Source organism: Ictidomys tridecemlineatus, chromosome 2, assembly GCF_052094955.1.
Source record: "Ictidomys tridecemlineatus isolate mIctTri1 chromosome 2, mIctTri1.hap1, whole genome shotgun sequence".
Lineage (NCBI taxonomy): Eukaryota > Metazoa > Chordata > Mammalia > Rodentia > Sciuridae > Ictidomys > Ictidomys tridecemlineatus.
The window spans coordinates 3,237,977-3,248,002 of NC_135478.1; the positions used below are offsets into that span (position 1 = coordinate 3,237,977).

At 68.7% G+C, this 10,026-nt stretch overlaps 1 long non-coding RNA gene across 2 annotated transcripts; it reads right to left on the reverse strand.

The window, feature by feature from the left end:
- Positions 1–3,158: 3,158 nt before the first annotated feature.
- LOC106145105 (uncharacterized) lies at positions 3,159–7,806 on the reverse strand. Of its 2 annotated transcripts, none has more exons than XR_013431652.1 (3): positions 6,607–7,806; positions 6,315–6,442; positions 3,159–6,220 (listed from the first exon to the last, which is right to left on the reverse strand). It is a non-coding gene; the product is annotated as an uncharacterized LOC106145105 (long non-coding RNA). The 2 variants fall into 2 exon arrangements; XR_013431650.1 differs by lacking the exon at positions 3,159–6,220 and having other exon boundaries at positions 6,227–6,442; positions 6,607–6,801; positions 7,379–7,805.
- Between the last annotated feature and the right edge of the window lie 2,220 nt (positions 7,807–10,026).

Sequence of the window (10,026 nt, forward strand, 5' to 3'; positions counted from 1 at the left end):
CTAACCTCCTCTCTGACCTCCTCCCTGGCCTCCTCCCTGACCTCCTCCCTGGCCTCCTCCCTGGCCTCCTCTCTAACCCCCTCTCTGACTTCCTCCCTGCCTCCTCCTGGCCTCCACTGGGCTCCCAGCCTCCTCTGTACCCACTGCCCTCCTATTCTTCCAGTGTCACTTCAAGGTGACCCCAGGACTTGGGCTGGGGCAGCCTCCTCTGGGGGCCCTTCCGGCTCCCTGGGTGGCCCTCCGTGGCTCTGATCACCTGTGTGTGGCTGCCTGGCCTCGGGTCTGCCTCCCTCCTGGACGGGGGCTGCAGGTGGACAGGGCCAGGCCTCCTGGTCACTGCCGGCCCTGAAGCCCAGCTCAGGCCGGGGCACCCACAGCCGGCAGCACCAGGGTGAGGGAGGGAATCGGGCGGGAGGTGGGGCCCGGGGGCCGGGCATCGGCCCTCGGCAGCCCCCCGTCCAGCCGGGTCCCCAGCAGACAGCGCCAGGGGCCCGTCAGTGATCCCCCCCCCACGGCCAGCGCTCTGCCTCCCCCGGGAGCGGGACCCATCCACCCCGCGGTGGGGCGCCCCACTCTAAGGAGGCTGGTGGCTGAGGGGACAGGGACACCAGGGTCTAAGGGGCAGAGGGAGAGTGTGAGCAGAGGTGGGGGAGGCACGGCAGGCAGTGGGAAGTTCCTCCTGCAGTCTACCCACAAGCTGGGGTGCAGTCAGGGGAGGGTGGAGTTTCAGCCTGGTGACGTGGCTCTGCCGGCCCCGGGTGGCAGCCGCGAAGGTGGTCCAACCCGGTGATGAGCTCTGCAGCCGCAGCCGCCGGAGCTCCACTCCCAACCATGAGAAGCAGGGGTCTCACCCAGGCCAACCCTGCCCTCGGGGGACACTGGGTGACAGGCAGGGACACGTTGGTGGTCGTGCCTGGGGTGTCCTGGCTGAGGAGGACGGGCCTTCCTTCACACCCGGCCCTCCTGGGCGTCCCCCCGACTTCCCTGGGGGGACCCAGCGTCACACACTTTCAGGTGACGAGAACCCCCACGAGGCAAATCCCCGTCCCAGGGTCACCAGAGCAAGGAGGTGCCCTGTCCACTCGATGCCCGGTCCCTGGGGCCTGGAGGCCAGGGCTGAGGCTGGCCTCCCGCGGTGGCGCCCTGGGTCGGTGCCGGAGAGCCCCTTCCCGGCCGCGTCCTCGCTCAGATGGCGCTCTGCCTGCAGCCTCTGTGGGTCCTTTGTCCTCCGCGGCCTTCAGCTAATCGCCGCCTCCGCGGAGGGGGAGGGGGATACACACACTGGAGGCTGGAATAACGGAGGCCGCCGGCGGGGCAGGGGGTACTGACAGAGGTGGCCACTTGGCCCAGGTGGCCGCGTCCGGGATATTCAGGAAAACAGATGCGGCGGCGTCTGGCGGCTTGACTGACAGATGGTGGGTGGCCTGTGCCCAGGACAGCGCCCTCGGCTCTCCCCACCAGGAGCTCGGGAGGGAAGGCAGTGGGTGGGGAGCGGGCAGCAGAGACCACCCGGGGCAGCCCCTCTCCCGCCCTCACTTGCTGTGCGACCTTGAGGAACTTGCCTGCTGTCTCTGTGCCTTGTTGCTACTAAGCAGTCCCGAGGGTGCCCAGGTGGAGGGAGCCAGGAGGCTGGGGGGCAGGGCTGCGCGGTGTCCCCCCACCCCCAGCTGGGAAGCCCCACTCCAGGCCCCTCCCCCCTCATGCTGCCCCTTTCCACAGCCCTCCCCCTCCTGACTCAGCGGCTGACCGACCCTGGACCAGCCTCCGTGTTGGGCCTGGGGACACAGCGGTGGCCGAGGGAGACAGCACCCAGGTCTTGGGGTTTCATGGGGGACCCTGGCCGGCCGCACAGCCCCAAAGTCACCTTGTAACGTCAATTTCTTGGAGCCAGGCCTGAGGCTGAGCCAGCAAGTCCCCCCTGCGGCCGGCGGTGGGCGTGGCCTTGGGCCCAGGGGGACGCCGGGCAGGGGAGGCCGCAGTGGCAGGCGCAGCCCCTCCTGGTGGTCCCTGTCTCTGTCACCCTGGGGTGACCTGAGCTTGGCCCCTTCTCAGGTGACCCCGGAGGCTGGTCTGGGTGGAGACGGCAGCAGGGACAGCGGGGGCAGCGGGGGCAGCAGGGACAGCGGGGGCAGCAGGGGCAAGTCGGGGGCGGGGGACTCCAGCGCCCACCGTCACCCGAGCAGGACTCGGGAGGAAGCCGCTGGCCCTCGGGAGCCGGGGACGGGCCCTGGAGGGCTGTGCCGCTGGCCGAGCGTCCCTGGGCAGAGCAGCTGGGCAGGCTGTGCCTGCGGGGCCCAGGGACAGTCCCCTCCCGGGTCCAGAGCCACAGCCCAGGGTCCTCCAGCCTCTCTCTGGCCTTGACCCTCTGCCTCCTCTCAGAGACCTCGAGGTGACCATAGGCCACCGCAGCTCAGGGCCCTTGGCTGATCCCTCTGCCCCGGGTGGCGCAGCCAGAGACGAGGAGGTGGACCACCTGGGGGAATCCGGGGTCTGGGCCTCAGTTTCCCCGTCTGCCAAAAGGGGGTGGGGTCCTTGGAACACTGCCCAGTCCTTTAGGGGGGTGAGCAGGAGCAGCACAGCCCGCACCCTGGCCAGGGAGGTGGCCAGGGAGGTGGCCGCGCGCATCAGGGGGATCGAGATGCCATTGGGGCAGCATCCGGAGGAGCCAGGGGAGGGCGCTCTGGGACCTGGGGGCAGCCGTGCAAAGGCCCTGGGGCGGGCGGCAACCCCTCTTCTCTGGGAGCCTCCCCTGGGAGCGAGCGGCTGCTACAGGAAGGACGTCCATGTGCTCCCAGCCTGGAGGGCCAGGGCAGAGCCGGGGCAGCACGGCAGGGGAGGGCACCAGCGAGAGGAGGGGGCAGGCAGGCGGGGCCGGAGGATGGCCAGGGACACAGGGGACCAGGCCACTTCTGAGATGGGCGCAGACGCCGACACGGCTCAGGCCCGAGGAGGGACGGCCTGGGGACCTCCAGGGAGAAGCCCAGGGGCCTGGACCTGCCAGGTGACGGGGCTGGCGCCACAGACCCCCGCAGGCCAGAAGTGGGGCCGTCTCCACCACCGCGGAGGCCCCCGGAGAATTCAGGGACCAGGATGGGGACGAGGGCTACTCGAAGGCCCGCCCACCGCCTGCCCAGCAGGAAGCAAGTAATGGCCAGGGGTCATTTTGAGATATTTATTCAAGGTGCCCCAGGGGCAGGAGGCCTGTACACACTGGCAGACACAAATTGAGCACCTACTGTGTGCAGCCACTCCCCAGGCAGCGTGGACCAGGAGGTGACCCGGACAGAAACAATAAATAGGAACAAATAAGAAAACCTCACCTGGGCACCGTGGCCAGCCTCCTCCCAGCCACGGGGAGGCTGAGGCAGGAGGATCCCAAGTTCGAGGCCAGCCTCAGCAACTTGGCAAAACCCTGCCTCAAAGTGAGAAACACCAAGCACCGAGCTCACGTGGAGCAGCCGGGGTTCAGGCCCCGGCTCTGGGGCCACGAGGTGGGAGATGCGCCCAGCGCCCCGTCCGTCCTAAGTGGTGGCCACCGTGTGCCCGCCCCGGACCACTGTCTGCAGGCCCAGCAGGCCCTGAGGCCCGCACCGACCTGTCCCAGAACACAGTGGGCACCACAGGGACGTGTCGCCCCTGTCACCAGGTTGGGGTGTCGCGGATCCTGGCCTGTCACCCTGCGTGGCGTCATGGGGGACTGGGGTAGCTGCTCAGCTGGGCACCCAGGGCTGCAGGTGACAGTCCTGCTGGCCCTGTGGCCTGAGGCTCCACCAGGATCGCAGGATCCCTGCCCGGGCCACCTCGTGGCATGGACGCGGGCGAGGACCAGGAGGAGGCGGGAGGCCTTTGGGGCTGGCCCTGGAGTCCACCGTCGCTGAGGCAGGGTGCTGGCCACACGGTCACTAGGGACCACAAGGTCGCGAGTGCCCGGAGGCCGGGCTCTCTGAGACCTCTGGGTGGCCAGCCGCCGGGGAGTGTCACAGCAGCAGGAGGAGCCTGGGTGGCTGAGCAGTCCCCGGAGCTGCCCAGGGAGAGGCCGAGGGAGACGCGCCCGATGGCCGGGGAGAGGCAGCTCCGGGGGAGCCTGAGGCCCCTCCGCTTCTACTTCTCTCCCTCCCTCCCCGTGGGTCGGGACGGAACCGGGCCCTTGGGGAGCCAGGCACGCTCTGCGCGGCCTTCCTGGGCGGCCTCCTCCGGGGCCACCTGGTCCCAGCTGTGGACCTGGCTGACCGCGGACGGCACCCGACACCTTGGGCCAGAACAGCCAGCGTTTCCTCTGACGACGGAGAAGCGTGGGCCCAGGAGTCCTGGCCAGGCCGAGAGGGGCTGCGGGCAGTGCGCGCGGTCAGCCCTGGCTTCCCACTGCAGCGAGTGGCCTCTCCGAGGGGGTGGGCATTGGAGGGAGGCTGCGACAGCAAGTGACACCTAATGTTGACACTAAAGTGCCACCAAGAAGATGACCCCCAGGCAGCACCCCTGGGGGCTCAGGTCAGTGACACAGCGGGAGGGACTCTCAGGACCCGTTTCCAATCCTCTGATTCTCCAGGTGCGGAAACTGAGGCTCGGGGGGCAGAGCGGCCCCGACCCCTCCTTCCAGGGGCTCCTCATCTGCGGCCCGTGGGCACAGCACAGCTGAGCAGTGGGGGGAGAGGGTCCGGAGCAGCCGGTCCGTGGAGGCCCCGTGGGCGTGAAAACCCGGAGTAGACGGGACACCCTGCAGCCTTCGGGGGAGTCTGGGCTGGGCCTCAGAAGGTGGGACGGATTTGATGCTTGCTGATCTGTGGAACAGGCTGGATCAAACCATTCCTGATGTCCACCCACCTCTGAAGTGAAGGCCAACCTGGCCCCGCCCGGCCTTGTGAAGTGCTGGAGCTGGGGGCCATTCAGGGAACCCACAAGCTTCAGGGAAGACCTGTGGGGAGCCCCTTGCTGCCGGGCTGTGTCCCAGGCCCAGTCCCTTGGACCCCTTCCCCTCTGGGCGCCCCGGACGGCGCGGGGGCAGAGGAGTGTGTCCTCTGAAGCCCTTGAGCTTGCGTCTCTCTTTCGCTGGCGCCTCGGCCGGCTGGGATCCCCCAGTCCTCCCGGTCCCCCCCAGACCTGCTGCTGGGCTGTCATCCCGGCGGGAGGGCCTGGGAATCGCAGCAGAATGACCCTGATTGTCGCAGAGGCCTCTGGTCTAATTTCCCCAAACGGGTTCTGAGCGGCTAATGCGGCCCCCGCTGGGCAGGAGATGGAGCTCCCGGCGGGGCCTCGCGCTGCAGGCCAGGCCACCAGGCAGCCAGCCGCAGCCTGTCCCCGACCCCCAGGCCGGGGTCTGGGGGAAGGGCTGGGGAGACCCTGCCCCACTGGCCTGACCCTGGGGGCCGTGGGGGCTGGGACCCAGCTGCGGTCGGGGCTGGGGAGGAGGAGACGGGGCTCGGCTGGGGCGGGTCCTGGCCTCTGGCCCCGGGGCTCTGGCCGGGAAGCCGCTGGGTTTGGGGCGCCGTCTGGGCGGGGCTTTCTTGGGGTCAAAGGCCAACCCAGGGCCAGAGACTGGGTCCAGCTGGGCTCAGCCAAGGTCAGGTGCAGGACGGGGACAGGGACAGGTGGAGGGGGCCGCGGGGGAGGCCGGCCGGACCCCTGGTCTACACCAGCCCCGGGCGGCCCACGTGTCCCTCCGCGGTCCCGCTGGACGCGCTGGGGCAGGGCTTCGGACCCTGCCACGGTCCCCCTGCTCAGCGCTCCTGTGCCCAAGCCCCTCCAAGGCCGGAGTGGCCCTGAGGGACGCAGGGAACTGGGGACAGGTTCCTCTCGGGACGCGCCCGCCTGGCAGGGGAAGACGGGTGGCGGGGTGAGCGGGGTCTCCATGAGCCGCAGAGCCCAGACCAGTGAGGGCCACCACCCTGGGGTCCTGGGGGCACCCAGTCACCTGGGATCAGGCAGGAGCTGCTCCTGTCCCCGAGCCGGGCTCTGACCTGAGGGTGTGGGAGCCCCAGAGACTCCACCAGGGGAAACCCAGGGCTGCCCCCTCCCAGGGTCAAAGCCCAAGTCCTCCCTGAGCCCTGGGGTCCCCCACGTCCTACCTGGTCCCCTCCCAGTGTGCGACTCGGAGTTTGAGTACCACCTCCTCCTGGAGGCCCTCCCGGACTTAGGCCACAGCCCTCAGTTTCTGAACCCCGTCTCCCTATGTGTGTGGCCCGACCTGATCAGTGTCTGAAGCTTGTGTCCAATAGTTCATTATCTGAAGTGACAGGTTGATTTTATTGGCTGAGGATCCGTTGAACGTGCTGGTCACACCACTCCTGATGCTGACCCCCTCTGGATCAAGGGCACACCTGGCCTGGCCTGGCGGGCGGGACAGCACATCTCACTCCCAAAGGCAGGGGCGCGGGTCTGCTGGGTCTTCCTAAGCACTGGGCACTTCCGACCGCGGGGCTCAGCAAAGGATGCGTCATCTCAGAGCCTGGAGGCCAGAAGTCCACGGTCAAGGTGTGGGCGGGGCCACCCACACACTGACCCCCCCAAAGGCGCCAAGAGCGGGCCCACCCAGGCCTTTCTCCTGGTTCTTTGAGGGCAGCAAACCCCCATCCCCAGGGGACCCCCATGTCACACAGGATTCCTCCTCACCTGAGGACCCCCCTTCGCCCCTGGTTCCGACAGAGCAGGGGTGCAGTGCCGCCCCTCACCAGCAGAGGCCGCCCAGCACCTTCCTCCTCCAACCGGCCCCGCGGGCCTCGCCCAGCCGCGGCCTGACTGCAGCTGAACCCGCCGCTGGCGCCGGTTCCAGGCCCTGATGAGGCCACGCGGGCCCCATTTCACAACCTGGAAGATGGCGGGGTGGGCAGAGGCGGGTTGGCAGCCCCGTGTCCTCCAGCTGCCTGTGCCCGCGGCTGACCTCGGGAAGCCCTGGGCCGGCCACCTGCAAAACCTGCCCGGAGCCTGCCCACCCCTCCTCTGCCTCCCGGGCCTGAGCCCGTCACTGCTCCCCTGGGCCGGCCGGTCACCCACCCTGGTCCCTGCAGCTGGTCCTGCCTGCCTCGGCCACCAGAGGCCACCCAGCCCCTGGCAGAGGGGAGAGGACCGAGCAGAGAGACCCGGCAGAAGCCACCCCAGCCGGGCCCCACCCCGCGAACCCAGGCACCGAGGCCCAGCGGGTGGACTTGGGACGGGCCTTGGGAGGCACGCAGGGTTGGGAGGGTTGTGACAGTGTCCCCATGGTGGCATGACTGTCCCACGAGTTGAGGCGGCTCAGAGGGCGTCCTCTCCTCCCCCTCCCTCACGGCACGGAGGTGGCCGGCCGGTCTGCAGGCAGGGACACAGGACGCCTAGAGAGAGCGGCTGACCCCGGGGAGGCTGGGCCGCCAGCAGGCCCTGTCCCCGGCCTCCCGGGCCTCCTCACCGCCTCCGCCTCCTCACGCGCCTGCCCGCGGCAGGGGAGCCCCGGCTGCAGGTGCTGGGCACCTGCTGGTGGCGGACGGGTACCCAGGACGCTGTCCGGGCTCCATGTCACAGGGGCAGCTGGCAGGGGCGCAAGCCCAGGTCCTCCTTCTGAACTTGGGGATGACTAGGACCCGGGTTCCGAGGGCGACAGGGAAGAGACTGGGTCCTCCAAGCCCCTGTCCCCGTCCTCACTGAAGCAGGGTCCCCTGGCACCAGGAGGTTGCTGGATGGGCACCCTGGGCACTGCAGGGAGCTGAGCCCCACCACCCCAGGCCAGGGGCTCCCATCAGGCCACCGCACAGGTCCCCAGCCTGTCCCCGTCCCCCACCGCCTGTTCCCACGGTGCTGTGGGGGCGGGGACCAGCGAGCACACTGGCTGACGGGACATGGGGGGACACGTGGCCAGACCCTGGCAATTGGATGAAGTGGGAGGAGCCTCCCAGACGGAGCCCCAGGAGCGTATTGATCTCCACGAGGGAGGAATTAAATGATCCCTTTTGTTACTCAAAACGCTGCTCAGCAATTCCCTAATGGAAGGGCCGGCGCGGGCCAGCCGCTGGCGGCCACCCAGCCTCCCGATGGGGTGGAGGACGAGGAGCCGGGCGCCGGCCTGTCCCCGGGGATGGGGACAGAGCCCGCGGCTGGGATTTATCAAAGACGGACGATTATGAGAGGGGCCCACTCCCGACCACCCCAGGGGCACCCGGCTGATTCCCCGGGTGACACCTGGGGGGGGCTTTGGCACCCTGGGGACCGCGGGCTGGGCTCCGGCTTCTGTCCCCTGTGCAGGGCGGAGGCCCCCAGGACTGGGCACCGTCCCCAGTCCCCTGTGCTCTGGGGACCTGGCTGTGCGGCCACAGGCCCGTGACAGCCAGGCTCCTGTTGCCGCCGAGTCGGCCCCACCAAGTCCAGAGCCTTCTGTGCCCGGTGCTGAGCCGCTGGGCCAGGGACACGCAGGCCACACTGGCCCTCGGGGCCTGAGCCGGTGGTGGCGGGCGGGCTCTGGGATCCGTTTGCAGAGTTTCTCTGAGATTCAGTTGGAACTGGATGTCCCCTATTCTAGCTGACGTCCCACTGTGACATTCGGGTCCCCAGCTCCCAACAGCCCCCCGGGGGAGGGGCAGGAGCCGCTGCCTGGTGAGGGAAAGGAGGGGAGGGGCTACACCTGGCCGCAGGCACAGGGCAGGGGGCCCAGAGTCAAGGCCGCGCCCGGCACCGCGGGCGCACGGTCACCCCAGCAGCCCAGGCTGAGGCAGGACGAGCCATGCCAGGGGCCATGCCAAGTGCGGAAAAGCAATTCTCCACCCAAACCTGACCTCTGAGCCTCCAGAGCCACCGAGAGTCCACGCTCCTTCAGGGACAAGGGCCTTGTACTGGGGCTGGGGTCCACGCCTGCGGTGAGGGTCTCCGTCCCCTCATTCCCAGGCACCCACCGTCACATCTGTTCTTTTTTCCTTGATGTGCTGGGGCGGAACCCGGGGCCTCGCCCGGCTGGGCTAGCGCTCGGCCACCGCGCTGCGTCCCGGGCCTCTGCTGACACTATCTGCAGACAGTGTCCCCCAGCTTCTCCGGTTGGCGCACATTTGTGGTCCTCCGGCCTCCGCTTCCCGAGTAGCCGCTGTGCACCACGGTGCCAGGCCGACCTGCCTCTGTCCACGTCGGCAACTCGCAGATCTCGTCCCATCAACAGCCTCAGTGCTCTGTCACCATGGGGCCAGGCCAGGGCTAGTCAGGGTCAGGGCCAGGGTTAAGGTTGGTCAGGGTCAGGGTCAGGGTCAGGGTCAGGGTCAGGGTCAGGGTCAGGGTTAGGGCCAGGGTCAGGGTTAGGGTCAGGGTCAGGGTCAGGGTCAGGGTCAGGGTTGGTCAGGGTTAGGGTCAGGGTCAGGGTCAGGGTCAGGGTCAGGGTTGGTCAGGGTTAGGGTCAGGGTCAGGGTCAGGGTCAGGGTCAGGGTCAGGGTCAGGGTCAGGGTCAGGGTTAGGGTCAGGGTCAGGGTCAGGGTCAGGGTCAGGGTTGGTCAGGGTTAGGGCCAGGGTCAGGGTTAGGGCCAGGGTCAGGGTTAGGGTCAGGGCCAGGGTCAGGGTCAGGGTCAGGGTCAGGGTCAGGGTCAGGGTTAGGGTCAGGGTCTGGGTCAGGGTCAGGGTCAGAGTCAGGGTCAGGGTCAGGGTCAGGGTCAGGGTTGGTCAGGGTTAGGGCCAGGGTCAGGGTCAGGGTCAGGGTCAGGGTCAGGGTCAGGGTTGGTCAGGGTCAGGGTTAGGGTCAGGGTCAGGGTCAGAGTCAGGGTCAGGGTCATGGTCAGGGTCAGGGTCAGGGTCAGGGTTTGGGTCAGGGTCAGAGTCAGGGTCAGGGTCATGGTCAGGGTCAGGGTCAGGGTCAGGGTCAGGGTCAGGGTTAGGGTCAGGGTCTGGGTCAGGGTCAGGGTCAGAGTCAGGGTCAGGGTCAGGGTCAGGGTCAGGGTCAGGGTTGGTCAGGGTTAGGGCCAGGGTCAGGGTCAGGGTCAGGGTCAGGGTCAGGGTCAGGGTCAGGGTTGGTCAGGGTCAGGGTTAGGGTCAGGGTCAGGGTCAGAGTCAGGGTCAGGGTCATGGTCAGGGTCAGGGTCAGGGTCAGGG